This window comes from Myotis nattereri (assembly GCF_964212035.1).
Source record: "Myotis nattereri genome assembly, chromosome: 12".
Lineage (NCBI taxonomy): Eukaryota > Metazoa > Chordata > Mammalia > Chiroptera > Vespertilionidae > Myotis > Myotis nattereri.
Window position 1 is genome coordinate 20065460 of NC_138087.1, and position 19515 is coordinate 20084974.

Here is a 19515-nt window from a genome sequence, read left to right on the forward strand (position 1 = left end):
GGGGATGGGGCTAATCGGCCAGCAGGTAGCGCTAGGTTGGTGCCAGCGGGTGCCAGCGGGGACCCCCCGATCACTCTGCCAGTCACCCCACAGATCGGCCCTGATCGCCGGCCAGGCCTAGGGACCCTACCTGTGCATGAATTCCATGCACTGGGCCTATAGTTATTGATAAACTTCCTTGTGCATTCTCACCTGACTAGTTCCAATCCCACTCACTTGAGAAACACTATTTTGAAATTTTTGGTATTAACTCCATGCTTTTAAACTGTAAACTGTATTTTTTGTGTGAGAGAGCACCTGACAGAGCTATGAAATTGAGTGAAAGAAGAAATGTTAAATTCTTAATTTTACTATATTTAAATGGAAACTTCATTATCTCTTTGAAAATGACAGTGTGCTATTTAAGCCACGACTGTCTCCCATTGGTCTGTGCTTGTGATTTCAGTCAGTCTGCAGCTACTGACAGAAATGACTAAGCTATCATCGTGTGAGGTCCAGGAGAAAGATTCAGCTTGAATTGTAATATTTGGTAATAACTAATGATTGTATTTATGTCATCATTATTAAATATATGTACGATTATAATGAATGTAAAATACACTTTTCCCTTGCTTTCAAAAAGAAAAAGAAAAGTGGTGGAAGCCCTGCCTTGGATTTCCTGACCTACATGCAGTCTCTGACTCATCAGTTCAGAGACTGCCATTCTAGGCATTAAGCTGGTGTAAGCATAGGTAATCCTGAAGCTTTGTTTCTTTTGCTTTTCTTAGAGATCACAGTCCTGCAGTGTTTAATTGTCAGGTGACTGGAAAAGGTTTTTGTGTATATTTTAGTTGTTTCATGTGCTTTGTTGTTTGGGTTCTTCATACAGTTGAGTACTTCATACTCTAGTTGTTTCATATATTTCTAATTACTCAAGACGAGAAAGTAAGTCTTTCCCTGCTATTCCATCTTGGAAAATAGAATCCAAGCATTTTCATTACATTATAGATCTTTTTCTCACTGACTTATAAACTATATTTACATATTCTGTAGAGCAGAACATCAGTATATGTATTAAGAGTATTTTCCCTTATCTCTGATTTGCCTTTTCAACTTTCAATAAATTTAATGAATTTTTTAATGTGTCCTGTTTAATCATCTTTTTAAAAATATATATATATATTTTATTGATTTTTTTACAGAGAAGAAGGGAGAGGGACAGAGAGCCAGAAACATCGATGAGAGAGATCGATCAGCTGCCTCCTGCACGCCCCCCAGTGGGGATGTGCCCGCAACCAAGGCACATGCCCTTGACTAGAACCGAACCCGGGACCCTCCAGTCCGCAAGCTGATGCTCCATCCACTGAGCCAAATCGGTTCGGTGTGTTTAATAATCTTTTCTTAATTAACTAGTGGCCTGGTGCAGGGATTCATGCACATTAAAAGGAAATTAATTAGAATAAATATTTTAATATTGCTATTCGCCCTTTCTCTATAATAGAAGTGTCAACCAAATTCATGATTGACAATGACAGATGGAAACACACGCATGTGATTGGAGCCAGCAAGAGCTTTCTATGTATCGTAAATGCGCGAGTCATTTTATAGCCTTTTATAGATATAGAATAAACTTGCTTAATTAGACCTGCTTTCTGATGTAGCTAAACTTTTTCCAGCCCAGTGAAGCACCCCAACTCTCTTTCAGGTAATTGTCAGCAACACAGCAGTAAATACCAACACGAAGCAGATTATTATTGTAGATCACACAGGGAGAACAAAGGGTAAAATATTTAACTACAGCAGTGTTTGACTGTATTCTGCACAGTGAGAAAACCTGAAGTCATTTTCAAGGTCCATCATTTCTTACTTCTTTTCAGTCGGGTCAAGTTTCTAAACTTTCTAAATCTCAGTTTTCTGGCTAATGAAAAGAAAATAGGATTCGACCGAGTCTCCTATCTACCTACTCCAGCCTCCTATCTACCTACTCCGAGTCTCCTATCTACCTATTGGGGATCTAGCCCACAACCTGGGTACGTGCCCTTGACTGGACTCAAACCAAATCCGCAGGCCTATGCTCTATTCACTGAGCCAAACCAGCAAGGGCAACAATTACTCTAATACCACAGAATCTTGCACTTCACATGTTGTTCCTAATTATTGTATTAATCAAAAGAATGACTAAATTATTGCCAAAAGATGTTGCTTCTTCATGAAGCCCTCTTAAGATGATTATCTTGCAACTAGAGGCCCAATGCACAAATTTTGTGCAAGGGGCACGGCCCTTTCAGCCCCGGCTCTTTTCTGAAGGATGACTGGATGTCCCGAAGGATGTCCAGTCTAATTAGCATAGTAGGTGTTATTATTATAGATGCAGTAAACTCTGTCTTTCAATAGGGACATAATATTAATGATCTCAAAGTAAATAGCTCCAAAATGTAATTACATTTCAGAATTCTCTGACTGCCGATTCTGGTTAAGTAGGCAAAATATCATTTAAACAAATGTACCAAAAGCAAAAAAATATTGAGAGAATGAATTCAATACGAAGTCATGAAATTAAATATGGTGTTACTAAGCACTATGTTTTATGGAGCTAAACATATCTCTGATCTGTTTGGTGATGTTCTAAAATGTTAACCATTCAACTAAAATTGAATCCACAAGACCAGCTTAAGTATGCAATAAATAAAATAGCACCAGCAATTTCAAGGGTGAGGTAGGAGAGGAAATAGAAGAGATAAATGGTAATAGAAAAAAGAAATAAAGAAATAGTATGAAAATTTATAAATTTGCTATTTATATTTGTAATTACAGACACATTTTCTTTTGTTCGACTAACAGATTGTACATGCATAGGCCATTAGTGATCATTAATCTATGAAACAGTTCTTGGGTTTCCCAAGTAGGTTTGAATTACTCAAGTTGCATTTCACATCAGGGTGTCAAGATTATTCACCATGTTCATATGTTAACACCTGTGATCAAGGCATAAAGGCTAATAAACTAACATTTAGATTTTTGTATAAACACATAAGCAGAACGATAAGTCACAAATTTGCCAATTTCCCTCCCCCCTCCCGTGGTTAGAATATTAGCTGATATTCATAAAAAATGCACATGAAGCCTTGAAACTATTGATATGATCCCTCACAACAAAACTTAAACTACTGGTGTCCGTGATTAATCCCAAAAGGAGGAACTAAACTACATATGTAGGATAGCATCATTTTTACATGCAGGATAGCATAATTTTCTTTATTGTTCTTTTTTTCTTTTCTTCATTAATCTTTATATGGCATTGTGGAGGTTATGAGGGAACCAGACATTCAAGTTTGGCAAGTTAACTCTATACTTTTTCTAAATTAAAAGAGGCAACACATAGAACTTTTTCATTAATATTTTAAAATAGATGAGACTCTTGTATGTATAAACATTTTAGGTGTGATGTCTGTTCTTTCATTTCATGAAAAATGTGACTTTTGTTTATTTTTTACCAAAATAGATCTTTTTATCTCCACTAGAGGCCCGAAGCACGAAATTCGTGCAAGAGTAGGCCTTCCTTCCCCTGGCTGCCAGCACTGGCTTCCCTCTGGCACCCTGGACCCGGGCTTCCCTCGCAGCTCCTGCTTCGTTCGGTCTAATATTAGCCTATTATACTTTTATTATTATAGATTGCTCCTTTCATGTTTTATATAAGACTCTAAGTGTAAACAATATTGTAGGATGTGTCCTATTAATAAATGTGGAAGTCTTTAAAAATGGATACAGAGTTTTTGTGGCAAAAATCAAGTAAAACCTCCACTTACTTGATTGCAAAATTGAAACTCCTCAATTCTATAAATCCCTAAATTATGTATAAACAAAATAATTAAATCAATGAAATATAAATGAGAAATGTATTGCTCCTGGCTTCCCTACCTGCTTCTGATTCACAGCTTTTTTTTTTTTCTTCTTTTTCTTTTCAGAAATGAAATCTTTCTTCATTCTTCAATGATTTCTCAAGTCTTATTTTCTTGGAAGCTTATTCTGCAGTGCCCACTGATAAAATGAACTGCATTGATTAAGTGCCTACTGTGTGCTCAGTAGTGAGATAAGTGATACATGCATAACAATTAAAAGTTTACAGTGTTCTACTGCCACCCTCAGCATGACAGACTCCCTGGTTTTAATGAGTTGTGTTTGGTAACAGACTTCATCATTTCACTAGTTGCCAAGTGTCCTTCTTTCTACCTACCAACAAGTCAGTTTTTCTTTACTATATGCTAGCAATAATTGTCTTCAGTGTCAATCACTCTATCCTGAATCACTAAATTCAAGGTATTGTTGTTACTATAATTATTGCTATTGCTATTGCATGTCATTTCTGAATGCAGAGGGGAATTCTGAAGAAGGAATATTTTGAAAGGGATGGTACTGACACATTCACTAAAAGGAAACGAATTAGCTAGATGTGAGTCAGAAATTTTGAGTTACAAAAAGGGAATGAATTGTGTGTGCTATGTTAGACTTTTTTTCTTGCTAGTGATTATAGTATAATTCCTTTTTCCTAGCTGCCTGAGAATTAATAAGCTGAACCTTTTAAAACCTCTTGGATATATATAGTCCTTTATCTGTTGTTGGCCAGGTAAATTGAAGAGATCAGGGTGAATGACAGGCAGTCATGCACAAACCTGACCTTCATCCCTTAGATTTCCAGAGTTCACTCAAAGCTAAATACTAGAAAAGAACTCAGTTGAGGTTGTAATATGTTATCATTTGACAAGATGCACACTCTCTAGGAACACAATCTTCAATTGAGAAATTCATACATGAAGGTATGAAGATGACAGCAAGAGTAGAGAGAGAGAGAACGAAACTGTATTAACTTCTAGGTGGTTTTAGGAACACTCATGGCTCTCCCGATTCTAATTATAATATGATTTCAATGTGTTAAGTTAACATTTCATGAAGTCCTTTTCGGATGCCAGCCTTAGCAGGTCTTATTTTTGCTTCCTGCCTATTTTGAGGCACTGAGATATGCAGTTCATATTGCTTCTCTTCCTTTTATAAGTTTTTTAAAATATGTGTTCATTCAAACATTATTTCTCAACTGGATATGTATCATTCCCTTTTACTCTTTAAGCTCGGATATTTTAATTGTACCATTTCCAATATATTCAACATACAAATAGCATATGAGATGTGTCAGTTTCCACGTTGAATTTGTAAAGAAGTCTGGTCACAGTCAAATAATTTCACACTTTGCCCAGCATAAACGTCAATTTAAAATATGAGGCTCCTAAATAAAATGAAAACTGTTACCCAGCAGATCTAAAAGCAGTTATTATGTCAGAGTTAATCTTTGCACCAGCTCATGGCCTTCCTACACACTGATCTGAATGTGAAGCCCTAAATACCAAGGGTCCTGCATAATACATCTTCCTACGCTGACTCATTTGCAAATTTAAATTGGGAAAACATCATCATCTACCTAAATAAAATTTAACCTTGTGGAAAATAAGGTAATTGCATACTTGAAAAGGATGTCAAAATAATATGAGACGATGATTTTCACTGAAAAATAAGCAAGGCTATCATGAACTCTCCCAGAGTGCCCAACAAACGTGAAAGCATAACCACAACCTCCTGGCTCTTCTTGCAGAAAACCCACTGCCTACTGACTCTTAAAGGATTGGGTCCCATTGAATCAGACCATTGACATCTGACCGTTGACTGCGCAAGGTATATAAAACATGAGTAGAAAACAGACCAAAACAATAGATGTTCAGTTTATAAAAAGATCTGTAGGGCAAGTACATAGTTTCAAGACAGAAGTGCTATTCAATGTTCTCCCAGGATAATAGAAATAAATATGCCTTATCACCATTATGCAGTTTGCATGACCTATTCAGGAACAAAAAGAAGGAAAGGATCATAGAATAAAACATGAATATACCCACTACGTAGGTTCTACAATTAATTTTTACATTTACTTTATGATATAGCTTTCCATCTATTCATCTCTGTATACAAACTTCTGTCAATGTGTCTGATAGTTTTGATGAATATATCAAAGTGATACGCAGTCATCAGTACACTCATGGGATTCATAACATACTTCCTCAAATATGACATGCTGGCATATTAACTATCCTAAGCTAAATAACGATCCTAAGCTAAGAAAACAACAGAAGCAGGAACGTCACCCTTCTTTCCTGAAAACAGGCGGTAAATCCCCCATGTGGAAGGTACCCTTCCTGTACCAGAAGGAAGAGAGACATCCTCCTCATCGAAGAAGCATGGGGAAAATGTAGGACCAGTGATATCTACACTAATAAAAGACAAAGATGCAAATAGAGTGTACCTTCATGACGCCCACCCGCCAATCAGGAGTGAGTATGCAAATTAGCCCAACAAAGATGGTGGGTTAATTTGCATATGCAAGCTCTGAGTGGCTGGGGGCGGGGCTGGATGCTTGCGTCATTGCCAGGGCAATGACACAGGTGTCCACACCACCCCAGCCACTCAGGGCCTATGGGCAGCATGGGGAGGTGGAAAGGTAGCTCCGGGCTGGAGCAAAGGCGGTGCTGGCAGCCAGGGGAAGGAAGGCCCATTCTTGCATGAATCTTCGTGCATTGGGCCTCTAGTGTATAAATAAACCTTTTTACTTCTTCACCATTTACTACCCATGGCCCAAACCCTATGTCTCATTGGTTCTTCACATATTTATTGTTTCTTTTCCTAAAAAATATGAAAGCCTCTTGCTCTGGTCACTTCTTGGAGTCTTTGTTCTCTTGTGAAGACCTTCATGCACATGGAAAAACTAAATGAACTTAATATGTTTTTCTCCTGTTAATCTGACTTATGTTAGCTTAATTCATAAGCCCAAAAAGCATAGAGGAGAATTTTTCCTCTCCTCCACCACTATTCTTAAACTCTTCAACATGCATATCATTAATTAGATTTCAATATCATTTACCTTTTTTTTCCTTTTCACATGGGGGTGGGTATATAAAAAAAATAAAGTGAAACATATATGTTGTAGCTGAAATTTAAATTATTGTATTTTGGAAGAGGTCCTGTTTATATCTCTACCACAAATGCAGTCATTAGGGATGAAGATTTTTCATTCCTATCAGGTGCCCTGGCTCCTGAATTCTGTTAATCACAAGCTTTCACATATTGTGAATTCTGCTTGGGATTTCAGGATCTAACCTGACAAAGAAGGGCCAGTTTGCCTGGTTAGATCCTTCATGATTGAACTCACTCTGTTTATTTGCTACAATAGAACCATTACATCAATTCATTAAACATTTATTTAAAATCTACTATATTCCAGTACTCTCTAGGGTCTAGGGATACAACAGTAAATAAAATAGATACTTGGTATTCTAGTGGAGAATAAATTTGCTTCTCTGTCCCTGGATCTGCTTTGTTCATCAGTTTATGTTATTCACTAGATTCCATAAATGAGTGAGATTATGTGGTATTTATCTTTCTCTGACTGGCTTATTTCACTTAGCATAATGCTCTCCAGTTCCATCCATGTTGTTACACATGGTAAGACTTCCTTCTTTTTTATCGCAGTGTAGTATTCCATTGTGTAGATGTACCACAGTTTTTTAATCCACTCATCTGCTGATGGGCACTTAGGCTGTTTCCAAATCTTAGCTATGGTGAATTGTGCCGCTATGAACATAGGGGTGCATATATCCTTTCCGATTGGTGTTTCTAGTTTTTTGGGATATATTCCTAGAAGTGGGATCACTGGGTCAAATGAGAGTTCCATTTTTAGTTTTGTGAGGAAATTCCATACTGTTCCCCACAGTGGCTGCACCAGTCTGCATTCCCACCAGCATTATCATATCATATCTGTTGGTTATATGGATAAAAGGCATAAAAAGTAACGTTTTTACTTGCTGAACCATATATAAGAACTAGTGTAGAATGATATTTTTTTCTGGTGAATGTGCTAGGGATATGGTTCTAAAGTTTCGTTATTAGAATCTCTTTAAACCCTTCAAAGTTATTGAGATTTTTGATTTATGTTGTTTATATCAATTAATACTTAAAATATTCAAAATTAAGAGCTAGATACATTTAAAATATCATTACTTTAACAAGATTTGACTTATGGCAATGGGCACAAAATGCAATATACAGATGATGTGTCATAGGATTATACATTTGAAAGTACATAAATTTATTAACCAATATCACCTCAACAAATTTAAAATTAAAACAAAATATTAAGTTATTAATTCATTTATTAATACTTCCATTACATGTTAACATAAATAACAATTTTTAAAAATTAACTATATTTTCCCAAATAAGTTAAAATAAACAAAAAGTGACATTTTTATTCAGATTTCTAAATATATGTATTAATAAACTACACCCGAATTCTTATGTTTGTTTCTCTATTTAGTCTGTTGTGATATGTGGTTTTGGTTTATGTATATTGAGAAAATCTGACCTCAAACAGATATGTAATAGAAAAAGGAGGAGTATTGTAATAGCCTTTTTAGATAACTGGATTCTTCCTCTTCATTTTTGCATTAAAACTAGATAATTAATAGTTTTTTAAAGTTAGTGGTAATATAAAATCTACTACCATATCCATGGGCTCCTTGCATGAAAGTCAGAATCTAATAGTCAAAGCATGTCAACATTATTATGAAAATAATTTTTACTTGATGCACTGCCTGAAACAGACTTGATAGTCACTAAAAAGAGCTGATGTATCCATCAGTGTGATTCAGTATATAGACTTTGATTTTGTTATTTATTTATTTTTAATACTTTTACTGATTTCAGAGAGAGGAAGGAAATGGGGGAGAGGAATAGAAACATAAATGATAAGAGAGAATCATTGATTGGCTACCTCCTGCACGCTCCCTACTAGGGATCTAGCCCTCAACCTGGGCATGGGCCCTGACCAGGAATCGAACAGTGACCTCCTGGTTCCTGGGTGGAAACTCAACCACTGAGCCCCACACACCGAGTTAGTAAAAGTGCTAGCTCCTCCACTGCTATGCCACCTGACCAAGAGTGGCTTAGGATGCTTCTCTAGGCAAGACTTTCTCGCTCTAAAATAGTGATGATAATAATATTAATTTTGAAAAGTTATCATGATATTTAAATGATGTGATAATAAATATAAAATGCTTGGCGCAGTGATTGGTCTGTTGTAAACTCTCAGTAAATGCTACTTATTATTGCCCTTAATGAATTCTTAATATGTATCAGGAGTCAAAAATAAATGAATAAGTATGTAAGTGAAACAATCGTACACATAAGATCTATACAAAAGGATTCCAGCTTCCTGGCTAAGTACTCTGGGCCCCAGCTTCTGGGAGGAATCAAGAGTCCAGAGCATCCATGTGGTCCAGAGTCGGACTGAATTATCACAAAAAAAAAAAAAAAAAAAAAAAAAAAGCTTCCATGAAATGAAAATCTTAGGATGGCTATAAAGATTTTGCCTCCAATAGAAACAAAACAAAGCAAAATGTGCTTCTGCAGTTATCAGGGGAACCAAACCAAGAGATAAAAACCCTCCACTGAACTGATTGAAATGGGAACTGAGTTGGACAGTGTTTGGCTTGTTTGAGAAAAACATTTCTCTATCCTTTCACTACCACATTCAGCGAAGAGTCCCATGTGATTAACGAAATCATCTTGAAACATTGGCATGTGTTGGCCACAGATGAAAAATTAAATAGCATCTTTAAATTCCAGCCCCTGATCTCATTTAAAAGAAAATGTTGTTGCACTTGGATTCTAGTCTGTCTAATCAGGCGGCACATTTCCTATCACGTCTAACACCTGGCTGACTCCCGTGTGCCAACTGTGCCCAGTGCAATGATATGCCTGGAAGTAATTATTTCCATCACCCACACAAGGGCAGGGGATATGAGACTCATCACATGCTTACCTTTTACACAGACTTTATTTTTCATTTTAAATGCTTATGTGAGTTGGCCCATGTAGATTCACCTGAGTGCTTAAAGGAGAAATTTTGCAATTGAGATGAAAAGTATCAGATAAGGAAAGTACTCTCACCAGTTACTCAATCTTTTCCACAGAGCAAATATACACATATAACTTTGAAGCTGACATTTTTTCTAAGTGACGAAGATCAAGGGCAGCTGTATTCATGCCATGATGGTTCGTCATATTTCTGTTTTGAAACAACATTTTTCTCAGGATAACATGTTTCGTGAATAAAAAGCTACCCAGGACATTGTCTTACGCTTATTAGATTTGATCAAATTTTGTTGTATGTGGGAATTTTCTCTCTAATATACACATTATAGAAAGATAGCAAATAGACAAGTTGATATAATATTTTTGGAATCAGAATAATAATACAAACATATCCTCCATGATTATTTTATAATGTCAAATATTTTAACTTTTGCTAAATCCTTGTCTCATAGAAATCATTGAAACCATCTCCTTTCTCAGGATCCTTTGGTATTTGAATCATGGTATCTTTGGAATCTTGCTTTGGCATTTACTCAATGCAGGCAAGAGAATATGCTGTATCATACTCAGAAGACTAAGCTCCCTCAGGAAAGAATTTGTGAACAGTTACTGAGTATTTTTTAAAAGCAGAATTTCTCTGTAATATCTATGTCTATTCTTGGAAAATATAACCAGACATGTTCAAAATCCAGATGAAAAAAGCAGAGATATCCTAAATAAAGTGTATTCATCTAACTCTTCCAAATAGTTGAAAGACCCAACTCTTTTCTGCTTTTACATTTATTTTTATATTCTAACTGTAACTTTGCATAATTTAAAAGTGGAATGGATAATCAACACAAAGATCAATACAGCACCAAATCCATACACGAGATCACTCAGATTTCTTTTTTTTGCAAAATGCTCCATATAACTAATTTAGTATATCCAATTAAGATACTCTATTAAAGTATTTTAATATATAAGGAAGTGTAAATATGTATAAATATAAGGAAAGTCAGAGGAAGAATAACACACTCTTCTGTGAAATTAAAAAGTGATAATTTTACACAGTTACATTAAATTGTATGTTTGCTAATAAAATGGAAATCCAGTAAAGAAAATATCAATGCCTTTAGCCTCCCACCATATCCAATATCTAATCTCATGTTCTCTCAATCCTTCTCCTACAGAGTCACTCATCCAAAAACACTCCCCTTTGATTCATTTTTAAAGAGAGAGAGCGGTCTCCTGTTTACCACAGAGGGAGAGGCCATTGTGACAGTAGGTACTATCTTCTCTGACCATTAGAATTCTATATGCACTGACAGGAGAAGGAATGCCATGAGGACAAATGGCATCAGCAGACTTTCATCTCAGGAATCATATCTCAGACTCCGGTAGTGAGATTGCATTCCAGTTTGCAGCAGATGCTCCTTCTTTTCATATGTTCCACAGGAAAAAAAAAGATAGATCAGACAATTTCATTTTGCTGTTTATAAAACACTAGAAGCCTGTTGCATGAAGATTCGCGCAACAGGCCTTCCATCTCCTGGGTGCCAGCACCGGTTTTCCTCCGGCACCTGGGACCCAGGCCTTTGGTCCGGCTGCAGCAGAGAAGGCAAGCCTCTTCGGTCTTCAGCAGCGGTTCTCAACCTGTGGGTCGCGACCCCTGTGGGGGTTGAATGACCCTTTCACAGGGGTCGCCTAAGACCATCGGAAAACACATATATTTACATATCACTTTTGTGATTAAACACTATGCTTTAATTATGTTCAATTTATACAATGAAAATACATCCTGCATATGAGATATTTACATTACAATTCATAACAGTAGCAAAATTACAGTTATGAAGTAGCAACAAAAATAATTTTGTGGTTGGGGGTCACCACAACATGAGGAACTGTATGAAAGGGTCGCGGCATTAGGAAGGTTGAGAACCACTGGTCTTCAGTCTTCAGTACTGCCAGAGTGTCTGCATATGCAAATTAACCACCATCTTTGTTGGGTTAATTTGCATACTCATCCGATTGGCTGGTGGGCATAGTGTAGTGACACCAATTTGCATGTTTCTCTTTTATTAGTGTAGATGGTATAAGGAACATTTGCTTACCAATATTCTAAAATTGTTTGACTTGCAGATAAGATAAAAATTCAATGTATCAAAATAGAGCAATAGCTATAGAAATGGAAACTAATTAGTTTCCAGAGGTAAAAGTGGAATATGGTGGGGGAAAATGGATGCAGTTATTAAAGGACAGTAAGAGGGATTCTTGTGTTGGAAATACTGCTCGTTACCTTGACTGGCGTGTGGCTACACTTGCAATAAAATTGCCTAGAGCCTAACATGCATACACATAAAAGGACAAATCAGTGCAAGTGAAACCGAGGAAATCTAAATCAGATAAGTGGCTTCTCTCAATGTGATATCCTGGTAGTGAACTTTTACTATAGCTTTGCACGATGTCACCATTGTAGGAAACCAGAGAAAGCTACGCAGGATATCTCTGCGTTACTTCTTTCTAGTGCATGTGAATGTTCAATGACTGAAAATAAACGAAACACTTTCACAAGAGTATAGAAGTGTGTTGGTTTGTGTTGATTTGGTAGGGGTTTGGATAGCTTTACTTCCATTTTCACAACAAGAAAAACCTGAGTAAACTGGAAACAGAGAGAACATGGCAAACTGCTACCCTTCCCCGCCCCCTCCCAGTTGGAGGGACAGATAGGAGGATACAGTTTAGAAGAGTAGAAACCATTGCTGTGCGAGCACAGGGTTGAGACAATGCAATCTGCAATTGATGATTTGTTGGAGGCTCAGTGAACACAAGATTAAGAATTAAAATTCCAGAAGGGAACCTGTAATAAGGAGTCCCCACACCTTTCTGAAATTTACTTTCAGGAGCTCTACCAGGTTTTCAAGATGAAGATCAGTGAAAAGTATCCTTATACTTCCAACAGGTGGTAGATCAAAGTAACTATTTTCAAATAAGTTTAATATGTTAGTTCTTCTTCATAAGGCCTACTCAAACGGGAAATTATTTTTCCAAAACCTAACTCACTGGAATCATATTAGAGCCTAACCTACCTGTGTGAAGAAAGAGACACAATCCTAGCACCTTCCAGTGCTCATGTGGGGCAAGGAATTACCCAACTCCAGCTGCCCCTCAAGCTCTCTTGTCTCACCAAATGCGGGAAAATAAAGTAATACATATCTGAGAAGCACTTGTGAAGGTCACAGACCAAGGACACAGAATCCCTGAAAGAATAAGATCTAGCCATACAACTATAGAACATTTCTCCTCCCTTACCACACCCTGCCGTCGTCTGAATATAGGTGGTGGGTAATAAGAGGGACATTCAACTGAAAAAAACTGAACGTCTCAGACAATATTTAAGAAGTCTCCAGGGAAATCCAACGACAACATGGGATACAAAACAAGGACACCTGGGGACATGTTAGCTTCTGATACCACAGCCACAGCAAACAAGGAGCACAGCCTAACGCCTCGTCAGATAAACATAAAACCTCACACTGATACATCATGCCTGGCTTTCAACCAATCATTTAAAGGCATGTGAAAAGACAAAAAACCCAGTCTGAAGAAACAAATTAATCATCAAAACAAGATTCTACTAAGATGGAGGTTTTGGCATTATCAGATTGGGAATTTAGAAAATCTATGATTAATATACAATAGGCTCAAAAAGAAAAAGTAAATCACAAAAGAACATATGGGTAAAATAAGCAGAGAGATGGAAACTAACAAAGAGTATAAAGGAAATGATAGAAATAAAAAATGCTGTAACAAAAAGTTGATGGGCTTATTAATAGACTGGGAAAGACTAGAGAAAAGAATCAGTGAGCTACAAGAAATGTCAAAATAAACTTATATGACTGAAATGAAAAGAGAAACAAGGATGGAAGAAAATGGAACACAATATCCAAGAAGTAAGAGGGAACAAAAGGTACAGGATATGTTAAGAGGAAGACCAGAAGCAGAATAGAGAGAAAGGGACACAGTTACAATGACAAAACATTTTCCAAAATTAATAACAGACACCAAATGAAAAATTCAGGTGGCTCAGCAAACACCAAGTAGAACAAATACCACCCCCTTGAATCTATAATTAGACATATCCTATTCAAACTACAGAATATCAAAGACTAAGAAAATTCTGAAAGAAGCAATAGGGAAAAAACATCTACACTAATAAAAGAGAAAAATGGTAATTGGCGTACGGCGATACCTTTTTCATTGGCTAATCAGGGCTATATGCAAATTAACTGCCAACTAAGATTGGCAGTTAACTGCCAACAAGATGGCGGCTAATTTGCATATGTAGGCACAATGCAGGGAGGCGAAAGGGAAAGCAGGAAGAAGCCCCCTGCCACTGACAGTGATCTGAAACCCAGGGGGGAGCTAAGAGCTGGGGGGCCCCCTGCCCCCGAGCCATGATCAGAGAATCAGGCGCCTTTGCCGCCCTGGCCAGTGATAGCAGGAAGTAGGGGTGGAGCCAGCGATGGGAGCTGGGCAAGGTCGAAGCTGGCAGTCCCAGGAGCTAGGGGTCCCTTGCCTGGGCCTAAAGCGAAGCCCACGATTGCGGTGCCCCCCGCTGCCACTGCAGGTCCTCGCTGCCCGGGCCAGACGCCTAGGCCAGAGGCGTTAGGCCTGGGCAGGGGCGGAGCCTGCAACCGCGGGGAGCTGGGGGTCCCCTGCCCAGGCCTGACACCTCTGCCGGAGGCCTCAGGCCTGGTCAAGGGGCTGATCCGGTGATTGGTGATCGGAGGGTGATGAGGGTCAACTCCTCTGGCCGAGGCATCAGGCCTGGGTGGGGGGCGGAGCCGGGGATTGGGGGGATATGATGGTCCCCTTGCCCAGGTCTGAAGCCTGGGTCAGAGGTGTCAGGCTTGGGCGGGGGGTGGAGCAAGCGATCAGAGGGAGATGGGGGTCCCCTGCCCAGGCATGATTCCTGGGCCAGAGGCCTCATGCCTGGGCGGGGGCCAGAGCCAGTGATCGTGGGGAGATGGGGGTCCCCTGTCCAAGCCGGACACCTCTGGCAGAGGCGTCAGGCCTGGGCAAGGGGCCGATCAGGCGATCGGAGGATGATGGGGGTCAACTCCTGAGGGCTCCCAGTATGTGAGAGGGGGCAGGCTGGGCTGAGGGACACTTTCCCCCCCCACCCCCCCCCCACACCCAGTGCACGAATTTCGTGCACCGGGCCCCTAGTATGTATATAACGAAGCAAGGAACAGAATTACATTTGACTTTTCTTTAGTGCAAAGAAGAGAGTACAGTGAAAAGTTTAAGGTTTTAAAAGGAAAAAATTCTACCCACCTAGAATTCTGTCCACTGAAATTACCTTTCAAAAATAAAATGAAAATAAAGACTTTCTAGGACAAACAAAAATTGAGGACTTTATTACTAGTAAACATGTCTTGCAAGAAATGTTAAAGAAATTCTTCAGAGAGAAGGAGAATGACATCAGAAACTTGAATCTGCATGGAGAAAGGAAGAATATTAGAAAAGGAATAGATGAAGGTAAAATATACATTTTTATGTTTCTTATTCTTAATTTATCTAACAAATAGCAGTTTACTATAAATAGTAATAGAAACAATATATTCAGTGATTATAACTCATTAACAAGTGAAATGAGTGACAGCAATTTTATAAGAAAGGAATATATTAGAAATACTCTGCTATATGGTACCTGTACTTCACATGAAGTGCTATTATGCTATTCGAAAGTGGATTTGGACTAGTTGTTTAATGTTTTCTAAGGGAAAACATTAAAACACTTAAAAATACAGTTGACGTGCTAAAAGGGGAGAGAAAATAGAATAATTATAAATGCAAAATTATAGCTCTGAACATTATATACGCTAAAGTCTTTAACAAAATATTAGCAAACTGACTTCAACAACATATTAAAAGCATTATACAACTACAATCAAGTGGGATTAATTCCCAGGATGCAAGTGTGATTAAACATCCAGAAATCATTCAAAGTGATACACCACATTAATAATCCTTTAGGATGCATAATTAAAAAGGAAGCAGAAAAGAGTGAAAAACATACACACAGAATAAAAGAAACAAAAAAAAGGACAATGAATAGAAAACAGTAACAAATATGGCAGGTATTAATTCTAATAGCTATATTAATTTCAGGAAAAGCTGAGTTCAGGGTAAGGAAAATGATCAGAGATTAAGAGGTGGATCATTACATCATAATAAAGGAGCTAATTTTTTGAAAAGACATAACAATTTTTAATGTATATGGACCTAACTACAAATTGTCCAAACATGTAATGCAAAAACTGATAGAACTGTAAGGAAAAATAGAGAAATTCACTACTATGATTGGAGACTTCAACACCCCTCTATTAGGCAGAAAATCACTGAGAAGATAGGGAGTGAAACTATACATTTAATCTACTGAATCTAATCAACATTTATAGAATACTTTATCTAAAATTAGCAAATTGCATATTTTTCTCAAGCTCATATGCAGCATTTACTGAGATAAACCACATTCTAGGCCATAAAATATAACTTAACGCATTTAATTGACTAGAAGTCATACAAAGTATGCTCTCAGAGCACTATGGATTTAACTAGAAATCAATGCCAGAAAGAGTGGGAAAAAAACCCCCACACAAAACCACACAATATAATTGAAGGTTAAACAACACTATGAAAATAACACAAAGGATGAAGAAGAAACCTCAAGAGAAATTTCAGAATATTTTAAATAAATAAAAACACAACTTATCAAAATTTATGGAATGCAGATAAAATAGTACTTAGAGGGAAATTTGTAACATTAATGGATATATTTAAAAAACAATCTAAAATAAATAATCTAAGCATTCAGTTTAAGAAAATAGAAAGAGCAAATTAAATCCAAAGTAAGCAGATAAAAAAATAAAATTTAGAATATAAATTAATGAATTGAAAACAGTAAATCAATATTAAAAAATGAACACAAACAAAGCTAGTTATTTGACAACATTAAATCATTTTTATTGAGTTGAAATTTTAAAAAACTATAAACCATGTGAAATAAAAACAAGAGAAGACATGACTTATCAAAATCAGAAATAAATGAGTGGTCATTAACTACTGTTTCCATGGATTTTAAAAGGGTAATAGAGGAATGCTATGAACAATTCTGTGTCCATAAATTTGATAACTTGGATTACATGGACCCAACTTCTTGAAAAAAACAACCTGCCAAAACTCATCCTAAGATAAATGCAGTTATGTGCTGCTTAACAATGGGTATATGTCCTGAGAAATTCATTATTAAGAACTTTTGTCAATATTGACAAACTGTTTCTGCAGTTCACATGGAAAGGCAAAAAACCTCAGAACAGCCAACACAATGTTGAATGGCAAGAACAAAGTCTAAAAACTAACCTTACCCAAATTCAAGACTTAAAAATAGTAATATAGTAATCAAGAGAGTATGGCAGTGTGTAAGAATTGACAAAAAGGTCAGAGGAACAAAGTAAAGAGCCCAGAAAGAGACTCACCCAAATATAGTCAACTGATCATTAACAAAGGAGGAAAGGCAATTCGATGGTGAAAGATGTCTTTTCAACAAATGGTGCTGAAACAACTGGACCTCTACATGCCAAAAAAAGAAAAAAATCTAGATATAAATTGTATACATTCCACAAAAGTTAACTCAAAATGGCTCGTACACCTAACTGTGCAATGCAAAACTACAAAACCCTTAGAAGAAAATCTAGACTTGGAGTTTGTGAGAGTTTTTAGATAAAACATCAAAAGCACAATTTATGAAAGAAAAACAACTCGTTGGACTTCATAAGACTGAAAACTTTTGCTCTGTGAAAGTCACTGTTAAAAGAATGAAAGCACAACTCACAGACTGTGAGAAAAATCTTTGCCAAACACATAACTGATAAAGGCCTGTGGTCCAAAATATACAAAGAACACTTAAAACTCAGCAACAGAAAACAAACCCAATTAATAACTGAGTGAAAGATATGACAGGTGCCTCATCAAAAAAGACATACTGATGGCAAATAAGCATGTGAAACGATGTCATTAGGAAACTGCAAATTAAAACAACAAGGATTTACCTATTAGAATGGCGAAAATCCAAAACACTGACACCCCCAAATGCTGGTGAGGATTTGGATGGAGCAACAGGAACTGTTTCCATTGTTAGTGGAAAGAGCCACTTTGGATGGCAGTTTAGCAATTTCTTACAAAGCTAAAGTACTCTCACTATATGATTCAGAAATTATACTTCTTGATATTTACTCAAATGAGTTGAAAATATATCATTACACAAAAGCTGCAGATGAGTGTTTATAAAAGCTTTCTTCAGAACTGCCAAAACTTGGAAGCAAGATATTCTTCCATAGGTTAATGGAGAGACAAACTGTGCTATATCCATACAATGGGTGATTATTCAGTGATTTGAAAAACAAAAATAAAAAACATACTATCAAGCTATGGAAAACATGCAGGCACCTTAAACGCACATTGCTAATTGAAAGTAGTCATGCTTAAAAGGTTATAAACTAGCCGAAACCGGTTTGGCTCAGTGGATAGAGCGTCGGCCTGCGGACTGAAAGGTCCCAGGTTCGATTCCGGTCAAGGGCATGTACCTGGGTTGCGGGCACATCCCCGGTGGGGGATGTGCAGGAGGCGGCTGGTCGATGTTTCTCTCTCATAGATGTTTCTGACTCTCTATCTCTCTCTCTTCCTCTCTGTAAAAAATCAATAAAATATATTAAAAAAAAAAAAGGTTATAAACTACATGATTCCAACTATATGGCATTCTGGAAAAGGTAAAACCATGGAAACAATAAAAAGATCAGACAGACCACATGGAATTTTTAGGGCAGTGAAACTACTCAGTATGATAATGTAATGGTGAGCACATGTCGTTAAACATTTGTCAAAACACACATGATATGCAAGAGAAAATGAATCCAAATATAAACTATCAATATTGCCTGTCAGATGTGGCTCATTGGTTGAGTGTGGACCCATGAACCAGGAGGTTGAGGTTCCATTTCTGGTTAGGGCACATGCTTGGGGTTTCAGGCTCGATCCCTAGTAGGGGCCATGCAGGAGGCAGCTCATCAATGATTTTCATTATTGATATTTCTAGCTCCCTCTCCTCTCCCTTACCCTCTCTGAAATAAAAAAGCAACAGCACCATATGAAGAATGTATTAATTGCCTTATCATTGTAACACATGTACCACACCAAGACAAGATGTTAATATTAGGGGAAAAACTATGTATGTGGGGGGACGGGGAGCGGGAGGGGTTATTGGGAATTCTCTGTACTTCCTAATCAATTTTCCCACAAAACCTAAAATAGTGCTAAAGAAATAAAAAGTGTAGTAGCTTAGATTTTACATTATTTAACAAGTATAGAATTATACCCAAACAAATACATGATTATACGTACCAGAACTCTTTTGGGTCATGAGGAAAATATTATTTTTCATATAACATCTTTATATATATAAACAGATTAAACATAGCTTTAAATCAAACTGCTGTCCTCCAAAAGGTGTAATATTCACTA